The 24,054-nt window shown below is 40.0% G+C and overlaps 1 protein-coding gene across 7 annotated transcripts in view; it reads left to right on the top strand.

The window, feature by feature from the left end:
- The first annotated feature begins 1,025 nt into the window (after positions 1-1,025).
- Positions 1,026-24,054, top strand: part of DLGAP1 (DLG associated protein 1) — a 993,959-nt gene continuing 970,930 nt past the window's right edge. For 5 of the 7 annotated variants that reach the window (XM_058438584.1, XM_032152723.2, XM_032152722.2 and 2 more), the window contains exon 1: positions 1,026-1,456. The gene's annotated coding sequence lies outside the window, so the exon portion shown is untranslated. The remainder of the gene's footprint in view (positions 1,457-24,054) is intronic. The other 2 variants (XM_058438585.1, XM_032152725.2) reach the window with 1 other exon arrangement.

Raw genomic sequence — 24,054 nt, 5'->3', positions numbered from 1 at the left:
GATAAAATTACATAAAGATTATATACTTTTTGGCATAATAGTCCCTCAGGAAGCTGTAGAACAAAGGGCATTCTCCATGAAGATGCCATTTCTTTTTTTAATAGAAGGAAATAATAAGGCAGTGATTAACCACGATTATTTTAACTATTGTAACGTTTGCAATTAAGTGGGCAGCGCAGGAGCTCAATAAATACTTGATTGATTTACTTTTATCTCTCCTTGACCCACATCGCAATTCACCCACTCACGCCACTATCCCTGTTCTGACTTTGAAACCAAGTGGATTCTCTCTGTTTTCAGTTTGTGGAAGCGTGGTGCTCAGCCTGTGTGGAGGGGCCTGGCTTCCAAGTGTACTTGGGGTGGATCCTGGGGAGTTTACCAAGGGCACAGGTCAGGAGATTCGTTTCGCTTTTTGAATTACCTTTTGGCCAGTACCAAGATGAACTAGTGGGATATATATTGTGCCATCGAACCCGGGAGAGTTGTTGTGGAGGTGAAGAAACAGCTTAGAGGGATAACGGTTTGAAAGTAGTGGCGCTGGGTACGAACATGGGTCCCTGCGAGTCTGAGACTCTCTATTGCCCCCATCTCCTTGCTGCCGATTACTTCTTCAAAAATTTTCCTAGGGACCCTGAGGAGGGACGGGAGAGGTCAGCAAACCCTCTGTCCACCAACTTGATTTCCTGTGAGACAGTGTCATGAGTTCTCCTGCTTTCCTCCCTTAAAAAGACAAGATTAGGAACAACAGCTGGCAAGAGAGGAGGGGAAAGCTTAATTCTTGAAAGACCCTGCGGAAGGGAACCAATGGGTTACGCCTACTCGCGGGTGGCCGCCTCTCTGTTCCATCCCGGGGATGCTGGGCTTTCCCCTCGGTCCGGGGCGAGCGCACTTCCCAACCGGAGAGGGAGCGGCCAGCACCCGCAGGCCAGGAGCGTGTTCCGGGAGGCGCCGGCGCCTCCCCGCGGCCTGGGCGCACGTGCCTGGGCTGGCGCCGGAGCCGGCGGTCGCGCCGCGCAGTAGTAGCTGGGGCGGGTGGGAGCGGCTGGCTCTGGGCCGCGGCCGCCGCCCGCCCGCCGGCTCCGGTGGTTGGGCGGAGGAAGCGCGGGACTCCTCCTCCCCACCGTATTAACATGCACCCAGGGGCGGGTGACCAGCCCAGCCTTGCAGCCCCAGCCCGCCGCGTCCCGGCGCTCAGCCTCCGCTCCAGAGGCGAGCGCTGCGCTTCGGGCGCTGCAATCTCGAGGACACGGCCTCGCGGACACCTTCCGCCGCGGGGAATCGGCAGCATAGGCGGCGCGAAGGGCGCCGCCGCCTCGGCTCCTCTCTCGAGTCCTTCCCGTCACCTCGCTGAGAGCCGGTCCCGGTCGCGGGGACATATCTCTCGTCCTTCCTCCGAAGCTCGTGGGACCAACGGACGGACGCAGCCAGCGAGGGCCGGACTGCGGGACGCGGCCAGGTAACGCCGGGCTGCGCCGCGGGGCTGGGGCGTGCGCGGCGGCGGCGGCGGCGGCGTTCGCGGCGCGCTGGGTGGCTCCTGGCTGCTTCTTGCCGCGCGGTCGCCGCTTCCCTCGCCCGCGGAGGGGCTGCGGGCTGGGTTCCCCCGGCCGCTGGCTCGAGAGTCCGCGCTCCCTACCCTTTCAGCCGCCCGGGGTGCACTCCCGGGCCCTCCGGGTAACCTGGGATCTCGGGGGCGAGCGCGTCCTCTCCGGCCATGCGGTCCTCGCGGCTCCCCACGGGGACCCAGGCAGGGGAAGGATTTCTAATTGCGACAGGGTGCCGGAAGGGGGAGGGGAGGAGAACACCGGTCCCCTGTCCCCGTCATGTCCACCGGTCAAATTCACACCCCCACGCCACCCCCGATGCATCTTGCAGAGGAGGAGGGGGCTGCTCCCCGCAGGGGATTTCTCAGCAGGCTCCTGGGTCGTTTGCAAAGCAAGTTGTTGCACTTGCTTTTTGGGTGACATTTTGGCATTGTGAAAAAGGACCAACTCCCCCGTGCGTTTGTAAGAGAAAGCCAAAGAAACAGAGACACAAAGAGAGACAGGCACAGAGAGAGAGAGAAAAAAAAAAAGAGAGAGAGAGAGACAGAAAGAGAGAAATGGGGTCCAAGGAGGAGGTCACTGGAGAGCCGCCCCCTGCCCGCGGCCAAGGCCAATTCCCGGAGAATCGCGGGTCGGGCGGGGAGACCCGATATTCAGCGAATTGAATGAGCCGGGTTGGAACCAAGGCCAAACAGGGACCTCTCCTCTGGGCTGGGCGAGATAACAAATTGCACTTTCATTGAGGGGCGGCTGCAGCTGGGAGAGGCACCTTCGGAGGGCCCGCGGCGATGAAGACCCTGCATTCAGGACTTGGGCTGCTGCGCTTTTTGCGGAAGGCGCGCTGTCCCCGCCTGGCTGGGTGGCACTGGGAGGCCGTGGGAAGGGGTGGCCCGTGGCTGGGCTGCCGGTGCCGGAGACACTGAGTGCCTGTGTCCGAGTGCTGCGCTCGCCCCCGGCTGCAGGGCTTGCCTCCAGCCCGACCGTAGCGCTGCGGAATTTTCTGCTAGAAAAGGGGAGGATGTGCGGAGGGGAAGGGGTTGAAGGTAGCCAGGCGGCAAGGAGTGGGACGCTGGGTGGGAGATGTTACGTCTTTTGTGGATCCAGGCGAGACTCTTCACTCCTTACTCCTGACACAGTGAGACTGACTCCCGGTCGTGGGAGGTGAATGCTCCCTGCCTCCTTCCATAACACGTGAAGTTAGGGAATTACGAGGAAATATATATAATAAAAGTGCCAATTAAAGACAGATCTTTAGCTTTTATGGTCTTCGTGAATGGCTTCGTAGAAGGTGAGGATAGATCAGTCTAAGATGTAGTTAAACATTGAGATGAGAAATGCTGAGAAGTAGGAAAGCGATTTTAGGACCTAAGGCAAACATCCTGCAAATTATTTTTTACCCTGAAAGAGCTGTTCTAAAAAGAACAGCCTTTTGACTGTTATTTATAGCACATTTTCAGTTCAGGAAGCGACTTTCTATTGGCCTAGGTCATTTTGCATATAAAGCAATACTTTTTATTCCTTGAATAAAACTTGAACGGAAATGACATGGAGGCAAGAAATTTTACAAGATCCTAATTTATCTCATGCCAGAAGAATAAAGTTTTCTTTAAGTTTTTAAAAGGAAATTCAAGCCTATAAAGAAATAATGAATATATCTATGCAAAATGTATGATTTTAAAAAGTTTAAGTTATAAAAGCTACCCTTGGTTCAGAAAATTCATACTCTGGCATGAAACAAGAAAGTTCATAGAAATCAAGTATCAATAGCCCTGTTCTTAATTTCCTTTAGATTTAGTACTTCAATTTAAAGTTGTTTCAGTGGTTAGTGCCTTGCAATATCCCTAGTTCCAGATATAAAATTCTGTGAATTTTTAAAAAACTAATTTACTTGAGAGAAAATGTTAGTTACCTTGTGTGAGTAAAGAATGTACTTGCATACATAGATTTTTTTTTAATTTACAGCTATTTCTCTCTATATTTCATTCTAAGATTAGTCTGCAAATACTTTATCTCAAACATTACAGGCAATATAAATATGGGCAAAATGAACTGGTTAACATTCTTTTAAATATGTCAAAATAATTTTCTGACAAAGCTTCTTAAATCTCACACAAACAATTGTGCTTTGGGGAAATAATGAGTATATGAGTTTTCCCTAGGAGGGAATTTTCATGGTTTAGCATCTTTAATTTCTCCATCAACATAAGCTTTGTTCTGCCAGGACTAAAAACTCAGTAAAAACATATTAGTGATTAGTGAAAGCAAATGGAGACAAGAGCTTCCTTCTAAAATATTATGTAGCCCATATAGAGAAATAGCCTAAAACTAATTGTAGTGTTCTACTTTTTAAATCCTTCTAAGCTTAAGTGTCCTATTCAACCCAATTTGGGAATAGAAACTGCATGCACTTTGAGTTAACTCTATAAAATATGTGTGCCTTTGTTCCATATAGCCATTTAGATTGATTTTTTTAAATATAAAATTAAAGCTTGGAAGAGGGGAACTTGTTTTACAAAGTACTAATTTCAGCGAATATGAGCAATATTCACTAATATGCAGCAAATTAATAGTTTCATTTACAACTTAATCGAGATGAATACCATATTCTTTGAACATCAACTCTTTCAGAAACAAAGAATTCAGTGTTTTGATTTTGATCTCATAATATTTCAAATTCAGAGATAATAGTAAAATGTTATCTAATGTGTATTTCTATAGTGAAATTTCTATGATCAACTCAAATTCATGTTACCTTCATGACTATTCCCACAAATTGTTCCACTGTTTATCAGAGTAGAGGAAATTGGTTTCCTCTCAGGAAGCATCCAATTAAAATCTACTTTTATGTAGATTTCATCTCTATAGAAATCACACTTACCTCTCTTTTCTTAAATTAAGAAAATGATACAATTTTAGGTTATTTTGTTTCTTTTCTCTTTTTCCATTGGTAGTTATATTTCCCCGGTACAGGAACACCATTGAAATAAGAAGGCTAAAAAGACTTGAAAAACCTAAACACGTTTCCCCAATCCTCACTTCTCATAGTTATAATCTATGCCTATGTCTGTGGTATGTTGGTCTTTTGTACATTTTTTTTTTTATTTTAAAGAAACACTATCACAAAAAGATACTTTGCTAGCATTGTAGAAAAATCTTTATGTTGTTGTTGAAACACCTGAATGTTCAAAAACATCCCATATCTTGAGCTGTTTTATTTCCTAAGATCTTAAGTGCTACTAGTTCTCTATTTTCAGAGAGGAATAACTACAGTGTCCCTCAAAAGATGTTTTTTCTTTTTTTTTTTCAAATCATGAGAATTTGTAGCTTGATTCTTGTTACCGCCCGATGAAGGTGATTTTCTGTAGTTGTGTGGTCTGTCAGGAATTGCCAAAGATGTTGTTCTAGGAAGATCTAAAACACTGCATTACCACAGAGGAGGATTTAGAAATAGTCTTCTCACATTCATTTTAATCTATTAGACATCCACAGATAACCGATTGTATGAGATACCAGGTACCAGTTCTTTTGCTTCTAAGATACATCTGTTTAGCTTATACAATACTGTATACTGTATATTTGCTACACCTTTCCCTGTAACCCTGCAAAACACACACCTACAGAGCAAAACATGTGATTGAGAACAAGAAAAAAATGGGGTGTGACTATAAGGCAGTTAAAAAGGTGAATGACATCCCTTTGAGGTCTTCTGTTCTTTAGTCTGATTGTACAGAGGTTGGTATTGCATAGGAGATGTGTTGACCCAACCATTTCCTATCCTTCTCTCTAGTAAATGGTAGGGGACAGATAGCTGTTGTATAAGTGAGAAACAGGGTTATCTTCATCCATTATTGACTTAAGATTTTTCCTGGTTGCTTTATTATTTTCTCCCTCCTGTAGGAGTTAATGATCACTGAGTAACAAGTAACATCCCACTTAGGAAAACCAGCTCATGCAAAAGGAAGTCCTTTGGATCTGTATCCACAGATACTTGGCTCAGATCCTTGGACTTTTTCTTGGATAGACAACCAGCATAGCTGGGATGTGATTGTCCCATTGGATATCTAATTGTGAACTAGATATCAGTGTTCTGAATATGTTATGAAGATGCAAACCACCTTCCTCCCTCTCCCTAGGATTTGCCAGCAACCAAACTGTTCATTTTCATATTCACTTATCATGATTTGCTCGTCTGTTGCCATTGACAATTTCTCTATCTTCTCTCAATGTTTTCTTGTCAGATTTGTAAGCAACAACACAACAGCAAACCACAAAGTGTGTGATTTGGAACTGCTCAATCTTGCCAGATTTTCTTACTATTCAGCAGAGTTGTGGTCTTACTGAAGTCATGGATAAGCATTTGGATGAGGAGACATTGTGCTGTGACTTGCTTATCTCCCTAGCCTTGCATCTGAATCTCTGCCCTAGGAGGGCTCAGAGACATTTAAATGGCTCCCTCAGGCGGCTTGTGGGAAGGTCTCTCTGGGCACATTTCCAGCTTTGCTGCTTTACTCTGGTGACAGGGTTTTAGGTAATTTGAAAACATCTGCTAGAGTAACTTGCTGTTTTAATTCTACTACTGGAGAACGTCTGAGTATGATAGGAAGACTGGCACTAACCCTCATTCTAACCTCATGATTACACCCTTTCCCTGGATACCCCTTCTTTCTTGGTTTCAATTTCAGTAGAAATCAGTGTGGAGTCTATTTCTGGACTGCAAGTTTCCCTGCGAGATATCACTAAGATTTCTTTACAAAACACATGCTGCAGTTTCAGAGGAAAATGGCATTTTGATCTTGTCTCAGACTTTGCAAACAACTATTCTTTGATATGATTCATCATACTATACTAGCAAAAAGACAAGGCACATTCACTCCCTTCAAAGCTATTTTCGTGTAGACATTAACCCAGAAGGCAAAGTCACCTTTTCATCCTTTCAAATTAGGATGCGCTTTCCATTTGGAGTTTGGGAGGGTCAGCAGAGGAATCTTGAAGTGGTAATGCATTTGGAAGTCTTTCGTGTGAATCCTTTCTAGGCAGTTCAGATAAGACTCATTTGATTCTAGAGCTTCTACAGAGCAGGCTAAGAAATCTTTCCCCCTCTCCTTGGAATGCTGTTTCTTACATTGTTCCCTCTTTCCTAGACTTCAGCTGAAAAGTCATTTAATCAGGGAAGCTCTCCAGTTGAATGCTGTTTTTGCACTTTATTCCTTTTCCATGGTCCTTTTACGGTCAATAATGATGTGTTGACTTGTGAGTGTCAGATTGCTTTCCCCACTGAACTGTACATTCCATGAGATCAAGAACTAAATATAGAATGTTCCCCAAATATCACTGATGCCTAGCACAACACCTGGCACTTAATAAATGGTGAGTAAACATTGGTTGAGTGAATGAATAAACAAGTGAATGCACATCTGTATTCTTGGTGCATAAGGGCCATAGCTCTGAGGATGGTATTATACAGCTTTTGCATGGCACTCCTTTGCAATGTCGGATGCTGTGTTCTTTGGTCCTAAGTTTACTCTGTTAATACCTGGTAAACGCTGGGCTGATCCCAGCCTGAACATAATGTGATGGGCTACACAGTGCTACATTTCCTAACTAGGCAACATGCAGTCTGCTGGCAAGCAGAGGTAAGGTTTTGAAATAAAATAAGGATTTTAAAAAAGAAGCAAACAAAAAACAAACTCCTGTTCCCTCTTCTTCCTCCTCCTTCTTATTCAAAATTAACATATTAGTAGATTGCCTTACTTTATTCCAACCCTTTAAGGCTCATCATAAACTTCTTTCCTACCCCTCACCTCTTACATTGAGTACTCCTTTCTGTGCCTCCACTGAGTCTAATACATAATTATAACTTAGTTTTGTTTTTCATTTTCTGTGTATATGCCTGTCTCCCTCTAGGAGACCAAAAGCTCAAGGGAGACCAGAGACAGTGGCCCGTATATGGTTTGTAAGTGGAAGAAAGCAAAAGTTCACCGAGGACTCAAAGAATAAATCAGATCACAGGGATGAGGGGGAAAGTGTTGTGGGAGGCAAAGAAGCAGCTACAACTGCCTTTCTTGCTTGAGGCTGATCTCTATATAGGTACATAGATGTGGGTTGGCTCTCACAGGGGAGACTGGAATCTAACATCTTTACTGATGTGGAATCACAGCCTTCTAGGTATTTTCATGAATTTTTTATACTAGTTTTGTTTCTGGCCAGACATGTAGTGTACTCTGTTCTACTATCTGCTTCTGAACTACTTGAATGATGTGGTGAGGTGGGCCAGCCTTGGGGATATGCTAACCTATGTGGCACCCTGCTATAGATACCACATCTACCGTTCAGCTTTGAATAGTCTGTGAGGAATGGTGAGACAGAATGCGAACATGCACCATGTTTTTATAAACTATGGTGCATAATAATTCCTCTAGATTTGTATGTGCTTTATAGATAATTTAAAACACTCTGCTTTGATGATATGAATCCTAAGGGATCTTGATGATAGATGTCAGGTATTTTGGTATGTATATATCCAGCCTTTCCAAGTATGGGCAAACAAAAAATATTTGTAACATCTCCTGGGTACTCATTACTGTCGAGAATATAGAAGAGCAAGACCTAGTTCAACTCCTTGGGCAGCTTGAAATGTAATACAAAGAATAAGATTAAAATGTAGCAAATAATTAGTAATAATGGGTTACAGAATGAAACTAGTGTTCAAATGTATTTATTTTGGGCTTTTCTGTAGGAGTAGGGGCTCAACAGAGAATGAGATCATTTTGAAATGTTTCCAGAAAGGAAGATCTGAAGCTAGATTTTCATGGATTTGTAAGACTTACATAGGAAGAAGGACCAACTTTCAGATAGAGAAAACATTTGTATAGACATGGAGGTGCAAATGAACTTGGCATATTCCTGGTCCAGAAGATGGTTCTCTCCTCCAGTTCCTCCACTTTAATTAGATCTGGAGGTGAATTTGATTGAGAGGGTCATTAATGGCTATACAAGAATGTTTAGATTTGATAGGAACCACTGACAGATTCTGAATAGGCAGTGACATGAAGAAGTGGCCTCTTGGACTGATAGGAGTAGATGAATCTAACACCAGACTGGGACAGAGAGAAGCATAAGCATGAAGAGGCTGTTTTAGTGAGGCTTACATTATTGGGAATCAAGTCCAGGGAAGTAGAAAAGGGAGTAAATATTTTGAAAAATTTTCAAGCAATATTTGACCTGTCCTTTCTCTTTTACTCTGTACCAGTGTCACACATTCTTTTTAATTCTTTATTATTCATTAAAAATTTCTGTGAAATATTTCAGGAACACCAAAAAATTAAATAATATTATAAACCCCTTTGTGTCCACCACCCAGATGGTGAAATAAATCATTGCACACACTGTTGAGACTTCAGTGTACTCTTCATGTCTTCCCTCAGAGGGACTCTGCCCACTGAGTTTTGTGTTTATTATTCTTATGCATGCATTTCCTTATTCTTTGCTATGTATGTATGTGTACCTAAGCAATACAGTCTTGTTTTGCTGTTTTTAGACTATTTATAAGTAGTAACAATGCTCTTGTAGTCTTCTTTACCTTACTGTAATTGTTCAGTATTTTGTTGACATGTAGATCTGATTTATTCATTTTTACTGATATATGGTATTCCATTGTAGAACTGTATCATGATGAAGGTATCAATCTTCGTTGATGGACATTTAAGATGTTTCCAAATAGGCTGCTGTGAACATTCATGTGTACATCTCTTTGTGCTAACAAAGGGGACTCTGATTAGGGTATCTCCTAAGGAGGGGGATTGCAGTAGGGTAATATTCATATCTTCACATCTAGCAGACAATGCAAACTAGCAAAAATGGTTGTACCTATTTATGATCCCAACAGCAATCTATAAAAACACCTTTTGTTTTATATCCTTGTCAACACTTGGTGATACATTTTATTTTTGGCCAATCTTATGGATATGAAATGATATCTCATTGTAGTTTTAATTTGTTGTTCCATGTCTCCTGGTAATGCTGACGATTTATTCCCTCTCTTTATTAATATTCTAGTTGCTGTGGATTCCTTATTCATACATGTTCCCCATTCTCTTACTTCTTTTTGTTAAACTCATTGATTTGTAAGAGCTGTTTACATATTCTGGATACCAGAGTTTTGTTCTGTAATATGCATTTCAGTTATCTTCACTCAGTTGGTGGCTTGTCTTCTCATTTTTATGATGTCTCTGGGTGAAAACATTATGTTTAAATTTTAAAATAGTGGCATTTTAAATTCTCTTTATGGTACCAATAAGATATGTTTGAGAAATATTTTCCAATTCTGAAATGACAAAGATATTATCATTTAGTTCTTCAAGACTTTTATATCCATAGTTATTTTATAAAGCCTTTAATTACATTCTAAATTTAGGCAAAACACCCTTCTCTTAGTCTTAATTTCTTACTCATTACGTTAGAGAGCAAGGTGGTTGTACTGTATGAGTTCTGCTGCTGCTGCTGCTACTGCTTGACTTCACGACTTCATCATTGTATGCCTGGAATACATAGCAGCTTCTTAATGGGACTTCTAATCTCTAGGATCTGATTAAACTCACATCAAAATTTACTTTTCTAAAATGCTCTTCAGGTCATCGCGAAACTCCTCAAACTTTGTTCTGGAGCCCCCCATAAGAGCAACAATCCCATTCGCTAGTATTCCCCTGCCTACTCCAGACCCGAGTATGCCTAAAACGTGGTTGGCCTTCAGATGTGTCAGTGGGACAAGTGTGTGAAGGCACAATTGGCTCTCATCATTGCTTAGCCTCATTTCCTAATAATCTCTTGCATCAGCCTCCACCATGACCACTCCTGTTTGTCAGGGCTATGCTGTTCCAGCTATTTTTCCTTTTTGTTTATTTGCATGTACTCAAGCTCCGTCTGCTTAATGAATTGTTAACAGTGGATGCTCCTAGAGACTAGGACAAGGAGCCTCAGGGATTTTCTTTCCCTTTCTGTCCTTCTATCTAGTTGATTATTTTACCAGGAGGAAGGATTTCTTTTAAAATAATTGTTTTAAAGTCCTTTGTATCCTTCAAGGCCCAGCCAAATCTCAGCTCTCACAGCATACATTTTATGACTACTCAGCTGAGGGTAAACTCTTCTCTGAATTCCAGTTGCATCTATCTGGATTACTTACTTTATTATAATATTCACATTTTTAACATTTTTTGTGAATATTCTGAGATTTTAAGCTCTTTTAAGTAGTGAATTAGCTGATGTTTTTTGCATGTCTCATAGGCCTGAGCCCAGTAGCTAGTAGAGTGACTTTTCAAGGGGTAGCAGCTGCTTTCTTGATGATTGGTAATTAGTTATTAGAGAGGGAATAGGGTGAATAGAGATTTGGAGTGTAAAGATATTGGGAGTAGTGGCATTACTGGAACATCTAAGCGTTTGGAATGGGGAACTGATTTGTAGTAACTGAGCTGTATTTTGGTTATATTGATTTTTGAGATGATATTGGACATAGCCCATAAGCAACTTGGAAAATATTAAACTAGAATTTATGAAATGATAACATTTGAGGTGCTAATTAAGGAGTTACCTGTTGGAAGATAGTCAACAGATTCATGATACTAGTAGTTGCTTCTGTGTTCCAGATAGGAAATGTTACAATCCGGATTCCGCTATCGTGATTCATCTAACTAGCTAGACGACTTTGGACAAATTAATTTTACTGAGTCCAGTTTTCTCATCTGAAAAATAAGGATAATTCGTCTTACATATCAAAGTTTTTGAAAGGCTTAAATGAGTCACCTTGTGTGAAGTATCTAGTTCAAAGTTGGGTTCATGGTGAGCAATTAATAAGTGCTATTAACCATACTGTGTATTTTTTTCTGCAAAAACCGATCTGCCAGCCATCTTTTTACATCAAAGTACTACCAAGTAAAGAATTTAAAAATTACTTGTCTAGTCATGATATATTTTTCTTCTGCTGAAAAATCCCTGTCTTATTATTTCATGTTCCTTTATCATTCATTTGATGACACTGACAGCAACTTGCTGAACAAGTTTAAGAATAGCTGATATTTACGGAGCAACCTGGACTTTGTACTCATGCAGGATACAGCTCTCAGTATTGCACTGCATGTAGGCTCTATGTGCTGTTCCTATAACGAAAAGAGGCTCCTAGTCCCTCAGCCCAGTCCTGCCTGATATGGCACCATATGCTGTGAGGAGATTACAAAGGAAATCAAAATCATGACTCTCTCCCCAAGGAAGATTTAATTGTGTTGATGAGAAGATATGCTCATGAAACAATTCAGTGCATCTATAGCAACATTCAAAATGTAAGTTTTAATTTACTCTGCTCGGAATACATATTTCTTAAGGTGAGATGGGATATGGGGAAAAAATGAAGAGGCAACACAGAAAAGCAGTCATGCCTTGATCTTTAAAGAGGAGCGTCTCCGTCATGGTCACAGTGGGCTCTAAGTTAGCTGCACACTGGCAGGTGGAGCGCACCTGTCTTCCAATTGCATTCACCTTCTCTGCCATCTGGGGCTTATCTTCTGCCTCTTCATTGTGTGTGTTCAGTTAACCCAGTTTCTTTCCTTAGAAAAAAGGGATCAGTAGCTGAGCACATGTGCCAAACATAACTGGAACACTTTACTGATTGATAAGGTGGGAACATTCCACTGGTTTTCACTAAGGGAAAGGTTTCTGGGCAGTTACATCCAGGTTATTTGGGTTTTGTAGTTTTCTTTGTTGTTACAGTAACACAGTATTTCACATCTTTGTGGTTTAGGTTTAAAACTTAGAATAAAAGACAAAAAGCTTTTTCTCATGTCTTTATTTTCTCACGGATCCCTTTTGGGTAGACATATTGGCATATCTAAAGTGACTTGAGTTGCTCCGAAGAGAGCTGATAAACACATACTTAATACAATTTAAATATTGGCAATACCAATTTACAGATAGGTTGTGTTCCAAAGGTGTATTTGTTAATTGATTATGTTTGGACACTGAACAGTATTTTCCCATGGAAATTGTGGTACGCAGCAGTGACTGGCTTCTAACTTAACGACTTCTAGAGTCTTTTGACCCATTCTCTACAAACCAAATAGTATTATGCTAATGAAAACCATGTTTAGGACCCTATATTTATGAAAAAATGAATTCTAAATTTTAACCAGGAACGCATGCCATCCCTTCTGCTGCAGAAACAGAACTCCCTGGCTCTGCCAATGGTTGGCGCTAGATAATGCTCAGCCATCAGCAGCTCCTACTGCATGAGTGTGCCTTAATCCAGGAACAGAACTGATGAGGGGAAGTGGGAGCAAACAGAGCTTATTCATGGCCACTAATAATTGCTAAATAGCTACATTTATGTAAACTTCCCTTTATTTGACTACTGGAACAAAGGAAGGAAAGGATAGTTCAGTTGTCCTTCTGTTCAGTTATCCTTATGTTCTGCATTGAGAACCAAGATATGTAGACTATTTATAAATCAGATTTCAGTAAGTTAGGAGTTATAGACAGAAATGTATTCTTTTCAACTTTGGCAGTTTTTGACAAATTTTTCTATGTATTGGAGAATGGCCATTATCAATCCATTCATTCATTTCTTCACTTATTTGTTCAACCAAAACCAATTTATTGAATGACTACTATGTGCCAAGCACTATTCTAGGTGCTTTGAGCTCAGCCCCGAGCAAGAACATCAACAAAAGACAAAGGGATGCCCTTGTGGAGCCATGGAGCATACGTCCCCGTCGGAGAAAATAGAGATAATAAACATAATGCATTTCTTTTAGAGTCTTAGAAAGGAATAACAGCTATAAATAAAAATAGAACCAGATTAGGAGGATTGGATTACTGTGCTCTGATAGATTCCTGGTATATGAGGACATTAATTTTTTTTTTCCTTTTTAAATTCAGACCTTCAGTAGAGATGTTCTAGCTTTAGGTTTTGAAAAGCGGTGTGAAGCTACTTGTACCACTTTCTCATTCTTTTGTCCTTTCTGTTTTAATAGTAGTCAATATATCTAGTCTATATATCTAGTACTCTACACAGCTATGTAACCCCAGGTAATCTACTGCATTGCGTTATAGATACCTGTTACTGTATTTTGATCTCCCACTAGGTTATTAATTGTAGCATAGGGAGTATTTTCTACAAACTTGTATTTCTGTAGTAATGGTGCTAGTAGTAATAAATAATAGTAAATATATTTATTTTATTGAGTGCTTAGTATACACTAAGCACATTATGTAAATAATCTCATTTTATCCTCATGCCCATCCTATGTAGAAAGTGATATCAGGGCTGGGCAAAGTGGCTCACGCCTGTAATCCCAGCACTTTGGGAGGCCGAGGCGGGCGGATCATGAAGTTAGGAGTTTGAGACCAGCCTGGCCAATATGGTGAAACCCTCTCTCTACTAAAAATAATAATAATAAAAAATATCCCAGCATGGTGGCATGCGCCTGTAATCCCAGCTACTTGGGAAGCTGAGGCAGAAGAATTGCATGAACCCAGGAGACGGAGGTTTCAGTGAGCTGAGATCGTGCCACTGCACTCCAGCCTGGGCGACAGAGTGAGACTCTGTCTCAAAAAAAAAAAAAAAAAGTGATATGATGGTTTACAGAATATGTTCTCAGACCACAGACCTACCATGGGTGGAGCTGATAATTGAACCAAGGTCTGTTAGCACTAGACTGTGTATTCTGCTGATGCCTAACCCAGTGCCTGACAATTGGTTGGCATCCGAGAAACGTAGAGTGAAATGGAAATCAAATAAACTGTTGTATTGCCGAATTGATAACCGTCAGAAATGTATCTCTAGTAGCATGCAAGATATACCCTCCTCTGGTTTTATTTCACTTCACAGCCTAGCTGGCCCAGAAGGTGGTTATTTGGAAATTCTTGAAGTGTCACTTCTCTTATTTTTTCCTTAATTCTTTCCTACTGTTTCCATACGTCTCACATGTGGAGATGCAATAGAAATAAAATTGCTTCTGCTAAAATCACAACCTTTTAGTCTGAAGGTAAAGCTGCTTTGTCCTAGAATGCCTGCGGTATTAAGAAATCACCATGTGTCCTTTTATTTTTGAGTTTTACCATGATTTTTACTAGTGCCTATTTCAATGAGTTCTTCCAGGATGCAGGCTATTTTGATGACATCTTAAACAAATGGCATAACAATTGTCTTTCCCTTACTTTCCTTTTCTCACCTCTGTCTTCCCACTTGTCAGAGAAATTTTGCATGACAGAGGTGAATCTCTGTGGAACCTTCTAGGGGTGTGACCATCTGCTTGCCCTGGAGAGAATCAGTCTCTTCTTTCCAAGAAACGATCTGTCACTGCTAGAGAAACCTCAGCTCCCTGCTGCCCATTGAGTAATCTATTTGAAAGCATAAATGAACACATACCTCAAAGAGAAAGAAGCACAAACACAGATGAGGTCTGCAATAAGGACACAATTTAGAGAACACAATGAACAAGCCTGGCTTTGGTGCTGCTCAGACAAGAACTTTAATAGCAAGGGGTAAAAAAAGATGTTAGAATATCCTTGTAAAATATACCTGAAAGAAAGTTCTCATTGCCTCTTATAATTCTTTGCAATTCAGGCCGATGAAAGTAAAACCTTCAGTCTATTTAAGTAGACATTGTTAAATCAACATTGTTGTACCCTTAGCTCAAAGCAAGATAATTCAGTCAGTCCACAAAATACTAGAGTGTTGCTGTATTTTTGGTTTTAACTTTAATTGTTCAAGAAAGAGGCACGTTAAATATGTAAGCATCCCTGCCTTATGTAAGTAAATATTGGTTGATGATATTTGGTTCATGTAAATTAACAAAAGCTGAAATGAAGATAAACACATGTAAAACTGATTGAATAGTGAGTGTCCTTTGTAATGTCCTAGCTGTCACACAGATGACACATTCTATAAGTGAAATGGCTTATATCTTTCTTCTCGTGTTTCTATATAGGTTATTTCTGGCACTTTTGTTTGGTTCTGAATTACCTTATGTTCTTGACTTCCCCCCAAATTTGAATGTTTAATTGACTTAGGAAGGATATAAACTTAGTGAAAGTTCTAGACAGATATTAGTAAAAGTAATGTACCGATAGTAAAGCATTAATTAGTCAAAGATAGGAAATAGATGGCCAAAGGTTTAACTACTGTTAAATCCACAAATGTCCCATACTGAAAATCAAATTCAATTTATTTATATTGGACATGTAAAAATAATTTTTATATACATGTATTGAAAGTGAGTCAAAATATTCTATTAGTCATTCTATAATTGAAATTGAGTACATCACATCACAATCATGTAAGATGTAATGATAAGTAATATTTTCTAAAATATTTTATTCCATCTGCCTGGAAATTTGGCCCCTCATAACTCCCCAGTCCTCTTGACATAAATGATTCTTTCTTATTACTGGCACTTATTTTTTTCTCTCTCTCTCTCTTTTTTTTTTTTTTTTTTGTGAGGGAGTCTCACTCTGTCACCCAGGCTGGAGTGTGGTGGCGCGATCTCAGCTCACTGCAAGCTCTGCCTCCCAGGTTCACGCCAGTCTCCTGCCTCAGCCTCCCAAGTAGCTGGGACAACAGGCACCCGCCACCACACCCAGCTAATTTTTTGTATTTTTAGTAGAGCTATGGGGTTCCACCGTGTTCGCCAGGATGGTCTCGATCTCCTGACCTCGTGATCCGCCCACCTCAGCCACCGAAAGTGCTGGGATTACAGGCGTGAGCCACTGCGCCCGGCCATTTTTTTCTTTTTTTTAAATTTTTTACAGACAAAGTCTCACTCCATCTTCCAGGCTGGAATGCAGTGGTGTGATCATGGCTCACCATAACCTTGAACCCTTTTCCTCAAGCAATCCTCCTGCCTCAGCCTCCTGAGTAGTTTGGAAGTACAGGTGTGTGCCACCATGCCTGGCTAGTTTATTTTTATTTTTTGTGGAGACAAGGTCATACTATGTTGCCCAGGCTGGTCTTGAACTCCTGGCCTCTAGCAATCCTCCTGCCTTTGCCTCCCAAAATTCTGAGATTACAGGCATGAGCCATTGCACCCAGCATAATGCTGCTCTTGATCACCCTTTGTAAAGGAATTCAACCTGTCCCCATTATTCTCTTTCTCAGCACCCTGTGTAGCATAGAACTTCTTAATAAATATTTGTCTAAAGAATGAATATGAAATAACAAAGCTCAATGGTTTAATTTCTTGCTTATAATAAAAGCTAGGCATGTTTTAACTTAAAGTTTTAAATGATTATTTGTTGAAGAAGCTGGATTTAAAGGTTTTGTTTGAAGTCTGAGTTCTACAAATATATCATCTCCTGAAAAGGGCTTGGAACTCACCAATAGAAATGGCAAAATCCCCATGACAGGGAACTCACGGGCTAGTGAGAAAGAAGGATGGGTAGGATTCAACCCAGGGGGGCAGCAGGATGCTGAGAGGCCATGGGGTGCTGTAGTGGGCCTGAGCAGGTGACTCACCTCAGCAGGTCACCCCCTCCTTTGGGATGGGGACCAGTGATGTCAAAGGAACATCAAGGCAGGAAGGAGGCATTCAGTGGATTGTAGCCAGTTTGCACAAAGCTCCTCCTCTTCCTAACATGACATTGCTAGCAACAGTGTTTTGTAGCATGTAACGTGCTTCTCCCTCAGGGTCTCAGTTTACCCGTATATCAATTGACAGGGGTCATCATGTGATTTTGAGCTTCCTTTAAAACACTAATATTCTTTGAACTATAGTTTCCCATGAGAGAGGTGTTTCATGGAGATTTCAGCAATATATGAAATAAACACTGGAGTGGAATGACTTTATAAATGTTATGTCTGTGATGATGAGCAGGCTAGGAATCAGGTAAATTTCAAAATGCTAGGACGCCTGTCAAGGAGGTTCGAGTGTGTTTTTGTAACCTACATTAAGGAGTAAGTGTAACAAATGAAGCTGAAGATAAACTGCATTTCTCAGGGCGACTAGAAATATGCTCTTGGGGAGGGTGGTTAATAAAAGTGATGAAGAAATGAATGGGGATAGTGGAGTGGGGCTAGGGGTACATGATGAGGCTCTAGGAGGGGACATGAGAGATTTAAACAGTTGCTTTCAGTTGAAAAATGTAGGCATATGAGATGAGATTTCTTTATTTTTTTATTTTTTATTTTTTGAGATGGAGTCTCGCTCTGTCACCCAGGCTGGAGTGCAGTGGCGCGATCTCGGCTCACTGCAAGCTCTGCCTCCCGGGTTCACGCCATTCTGAAATGTGGCATAGCCAAATGGTTTTCCAAAAAGTTAAAATAATGTAGGACCCATCAGATGATAACATCAGTCTTGTACTTCGAAACATTTATTGATTCCTTATTCACCATGCACCATGTTTAATCTTGGGTCATGGAAGGACCAGTATGTAAGTAAAATTTGGCAGTATGTCATAATAAGCATACAAGTGACACCACTGGGCTCCAGGGGAGATGTTACATAAATCTTCCAAAGCTCTGTGGAGGCCCTGTGATGTGGACAGTCCATTTTTGATGACAAAATTAGCCCTAGTATAAAGAATAAATGCCTTTTCTATGTTAATTCTGTTTCTCTACCTTAACATAACCTCCAACTATATCAAGTGGACAATTCAGAGATTGTAAGAAGCAAGTAGAAATGCCAGTTTCACATATAATCTTTTAAACCATATTTACTGTATGTTATAATTCCTATATATGTTAATTGCTGTTTCTCTTTATATGTTAATTCCTATTTCCCTACCTTAATATAACCTCCAACTATATTAAGTGGACAATTCAGAGATTATAAGAAGCAAGTAGAAATGCCAGGTTTGCATATAATCTTTTAAACCATATTTATTATACAAGAGAAAGATTAGTAAACAAAACCAAGATTATACCAGCATAATGTACAGTCAACCTTCTGTATCCATGGTTTCTGCATCCATAGATTCAGCCATCCACAAATGGAAATATTCAAAAACAAATTTACATCTTTACTGAACATGTACAAACTTTTTTTCTTGTCCTCATTCCCTAAACAATGCAATATAACAACTATTTAGATAGCATTTACATTGTATTGGGTATTATAATTAGCCAGGAAATGATTTAAAGTATAAGTTATATGCAAATACCATACCATTTTATACCAGAGACTTGGGCATCCTCGAGTTTTGGTATCTACAGGAGGTCCTAGAACCAATCCCTTATGGATATTGAGGGACAACTGTATTCCATTAGTTATTGTTAATTGATCAATTATTTAACAATTCTGAAAAATGCAAAAAAGATCAAAACATCATGCCTGCATTCAGGTGTTCCACTTGGCTAGTATGTTGTGAGGCTTTATTGATTACTTTTCTTATCTCTAAAGTTGCATTAAAAATCTTTGTCAATGTTTCAGTCAGCCAATATTCTTCATAAAATTTCAGAAATGAATCAACCCATCTGTTCCTGGAGCACTGTCATTCCTCAGAAACTTTATTGGATTTTCCCCTTGGCTGCTTTATTGTTGTTTTGGGAAAATTGTTTTTCTTCTAAGTCCTGGCAGCATGGATGGAGAAAACCAAAGTCTTCCTTCTATTGTTAGAGATTTCTTCTTTGTTTCTTCAAGGTAAATTAAACCTTCTAGGAAAATTTATAAATCATCAGTGTATTACCCAAATACTTTATTGGCATAAATAGGACTTTGTTTGAGTCTAGCTTAGCAGGAGCTGTAAGTAATGTGTTTTTGATAAGCATAATCACTGTTAGACATCAATGAAAAATATTAACCCATAGGTGTCGAGAGAATAGCTGGTTCACCTTCAGAAAGATGTCTTGCTGAATCCAAGAAAGAACTTAACCCGTCAACATTTAACTTCAATTCTATATGCATCAATAATTTTGAATGTCAGCTGCGTATTGAATCATCTAGAGAACTTTAAAAAAGTGTAGATCTCAGGACCCTTTCTAGACCACCTCAGTCTCCATCTGTAGAGTAGGCTCAGGCATGAATGTGTTTACAAAGCATGTCCTACGATTTTAGTGTCCATTTAGGGATAAGAACCGATGACTAATGTGGTTCTCAAAGCTCTGGACCAGCAACATCACATCACCTGGGAATTTGTTAGAAATGTGTATTCTCAGGCCCTAGTTTGGAAATACTGAATCAGAAACTTTGGGGGTCGGGGCCCAGAAATAGGGTTTTAACAAGCCTTCAGGTGATTAAGATGTGCACTAAAGTTTCAGAACCACTGGCTTTTAGGTTCCTGTCTCCAGACAGGCACTTAGATTTATACATCTTTGCCTACTGGTCCCAGGCAATCATGCTTTGGAATTGGTTCTTTGCATGAGAAAAAAAAGAAAAAAGAAACATAAAAGATCACTGCCTAAAGCAAGAAATCATTACCAGTATCTCCCTAATATGACCATGTTTATCTGCTTTCCAGATCACTTCCCTGGATATTTTCTAACCTTCCCTACCTTTGAAACTGTTTCTCTGAGCTGCTTTCTCCTTACCACCAAAACCATCTTGCATGTTTTGAGCTTCTTCGCTGATAGTTCTCATCACTTTTCCTGTAGTATATTGTCCTTTAACTACCCACTTGACTAATTTGTGACACCTGTGTGCGCATCTGCTTAGGTTTGAGTCCCTAAGCCCGCCTCAGCTCTCTGTGCATTTACAGCCTGACCTCTCTTTCCTGGTCCCATCCAGCTCCTGTATGTGTGACATGCTGCTAAACTGGCTTTCAATGTTTTGCAGTTTAAACTTTTCATATGTTGGAAGAGGGAAGTGAAAGAAAGAATTCAGAAGCTGGCAGCTTTTATCTCTCCAGAATTACATTTTTGCAGAGCGGTTTTATTACTGTGATTAAAGAGTTATGAGTTTGTAGAACATCTGGAGCAATTGCATTCAAATATACCAAAACTCTTTCCAAAGTTGAATTATGGATGCAGCTAAATCATGGTGATTTTACATCAGTACCCTCCCTCCATCGGTGTGGAGATTGAGATACAACTGAATGCTGCTGCCTCCTTTGTTACCATTTCAACTTTCTATTTCCGTTTCCCCTCTCTTCCCCCTTCTGTATGGTTTTCTGCAATTCTAGGAATTACCTTTCTTGGCTCCTTTTCGTTTTCTTTTCATCTTTCCATAATACCTTTCCATTACTCAGAATTTGATGTATTTTTATGTGACTGTATTTTCTGTTTCATGTACATTATCCTTATAGTTGCTCAAGCAAGAACTTAAAAGGCAGCCTACGCTTTTACTTCTTTGTATCAATCCATCAAATTTTACTGACTAACTGCCTACCTTTCTCTCAAATAAGCTTCCGGTCCACAACTCAGGATTCTCTGGTATGTGATACCTGCATCGTCTCTTTTCCCTGCAAATCCAAGAGCTTCCTTACTCCTCATTCCATGTTCAATTTTATCCCCCTCCAAACTATTCTCTGAAGTTACATTATATAAATCATTTTGAAAGGTTTAATTTTGCTAAGTTCCCAAATTAAATCATTTCATGTCTAGCCCTCCATGACCTATCAGATGAAGTTTCACGTTTGTAGTGTGCCATTTAAAGTCTCTCATGACCTGGTCAAGTACAATTTTCCAGCCTTAACTCTTAATACTCCTCTACATCATGAAGTTTTATGCTTGTTTGTCATTTCCTAAATAACATGGTGTTTTATGATGTTTCTCTCTCTGTCTTCCCGCTCTTATGTCCTTTCCTTGGGATGTCCTTACTTTTTTGCATGGCAGACCTCTAAACATTGTTCAAGGACAGCTTGAGGACTCTTACAGTTTCCCTGAGAAGTTTTACATACCACCTCCTCTGGGTTCCAGCAATATCTCATGGGTACTCCTTATAACGTATTGCAACATTTTGCCACCCTGCTGATTTCTCTGTGACTTGGTTGAGAAGAACCAGCCTCTTGCAGGACCAGCAGAGGAAACATTCCTCCTCCAGAGGAGTTGAGAGTTAGGAACACAAGAAGGTAATGCTAGAACCAACAGGAAGTATGTGAGACTCACAGTGTACAAACTGGGTGCTGGCAGCCTTGTGGCACAGGGGAAGAAAGAGAGTAATGTGCAGGCTGTTTTTAGAATTTGAGCAGATTGAAGGAGAACCAGGGTTTAGGGAAAAAAGTTCAGAAAACAAAGTGTAGAGCCTAAAAAATAAGGCAAGAGGAAGGAGAAATTAGTATATCAGTTATCTTTTTGTTGCATAACCAATCAGTTAACCAATCATTGCAACACTTAGAGATCACTACAACACATTTCATTGTGCTCAAAGATGCTATGGTCAAGAATTCAGACAGGGAATAGCATTTTTTGGGGGGAGACATATGTAGATGAGAGTCTGTGATATAAAGCAGTAAAAAAAATGCTGTCGTATAGGGATGCAATGCTTTGGGCGTAAGGAAGAGGTTTTAATTCATAAAATAGAAAACAGGTTGGAGAAGTCTTTAGGAAAGGGATACCTTTTGGGTTGGCTTTTGAAGGAGAAGTTTATACCCAGGTTCAAGCTGAAGTGCTAAGTGAGTCACTGAAAGGGCTGAGCTGTTTAGACTACCATGAGGAATTTGTGATGGCTGGTATGTAGGGTGTGTGACCAGATGTGAATCACAGAGGAACCCACAGAGGAGCTTCGGCACATACACTAAAGAGTTTGATTTTATTCCTTATGCAGCAATGAATCACTGATTTTTTTTTTTGGCAGAATTTTCTCTTTTAGGGTCTATCCACGTTGTGATACTAGCGTATTCTGGAAATGACTGAAGAATAAATAGATGACAGTCACATATATTTGCACAGGTTTTATGCCCTGAAATCTCTAACAGATAAAATGCATTAAGGTTCTGGTGATGAGATTAGAGAGTAAATGAGTCAAAGTGATAAGCATGTCTTTGCTCTCAACCCATCATTAGTCTTTCAGGATAGGTTCTCCTTATGTATGCAAGAGTGTGAGCCCCACGAGGGCAGCTATGTCTGCACTGACTACAACAGTGCCTACTATGTTAACATTAGATGAACAAGTGAATTAGAGGATTTTTAAATGTGTATCCATCAGTGTATGGACACACTCCCTCTAACTTCTTCAAAAAACAAATATTCCTGGTGGAGCTATGTGGTTTTTAGAAGTTTGGTTTTGGTGACTAATTTCTACAGGATAATTGAACACTTTTTAAAATGGTTGATCATTATGTCAAACAGGCCTCAAGAGCAAACTTAAATTAGGTAGAATTATAGTATGCTGGAAGAGAAAATGTTCCCAAAGAGCATTAGTCCCTTTCTGGCACCTTATTACAGATGAACAAATTGAGACTCAGAGAAATTAAATGACTTAGCCCCAGTTATCCAACTAACTCCTTACTGTGAGGCCAAGATTAGCAGTAGGCTTCTAGTATTCAGTCCCATGTTATTTTGATTGTGTAGTACCACGTGCCGCTTTGATTTTAAAGTCAAATCTTGGCTTGTACTGTATGGAAAAACAAAATCTTCATCTGGCTCTGCTGAATCCCCAGAGGGGCTCTCCACCTTATGTGGCTGCTGAAAAATGTACATCCTAGGGTGGCAGAACTCAGGAAAGGAAAGGAAATTAATGTTGTGGTATAGTTAAATAACTTAGTGTTTTTAAAAAAAAGACCTATATGAACTGATTATACACTTAAGTAACTTCTCGAGGGCCTGTTTGGGAGAATTGAATTCAAGTAGACTGGACTTTGTCTATGGAAGAAGGCTCAGATCTTTATAGAATTATAAGAATATTCCTTAAAGCTGGTGAGGGGCATAGAGAGGGGAGTGCAATAGGGAGGTGTTGATCAAGAGTGCAAAGATTCAGTTAGCCAGGATGAATAAATTCCGGAGATCTATTGTACAGCATTGTGACTATAGTTAATAATAATGTATACTTTAAGAAAGTAGATCTTAAATATTCTCACCACACCCACACACAAACACACACACTATGTGAGGTGATGGATATGTTAGCTTGACTGTATCATTTTACAGTGGACACATGTATCAAAACATCAACTGGTGCACTGTAAATATATATAATTTTTAAATAAAAAATCAAATTTATTTCAATTTCTAGTTTCCTTTTAAAATTAGAGCTATTGGACAGTTTTTTTGTAATTTTAATATCAGAAGTGGGGAAAACATTAACAAGTATCAAATACTGCCAGTGAATAAAATAACTGGATGATGCATTTATAAAACCTATGTTTAATAGTAAAACGTTTCAGTTACACTACTTAACTGAAGGAAATATCCTTCAGCTCCTTACTTCTAATAATTGCACATTCTCATTTCAACATAATTTACCCATTTTAGCCAATTACTACCATGCCCAACAAAATTCTTGTGAAGTTTAAGCTTTTCCTCACCACTTATAAAGTATGACTTGACTATTGCCCTTTAAGAGTTTTCTAAAAGAAATTTGAAATTTTAACTTTCACCTTGAATCTAGTTGATCAAAAAGTGTAAGACATCACCACCGCATGAGTTAAAACAAAGACTGGA

This window comes from Hylobates moloch, unplaced genomic scaffold (genome assembly GCF_009828535.3).
Source record: "Hylobates moloch isolate HMO894 unplaced genomic scaffold, HMol_V3 SCAFFOLD_5, whole genome shotgun sequence".
Taxonomy (NCBI): domain Eukaryota; kingdom Metazoa; phylum Chordata; class Mammalia; order Primates; family Hylobatidae; genus Hylobates; species Hylobates moloch.
This window is presented reverse-complemented; position numbering and strand designations above follow the sequence as displayed.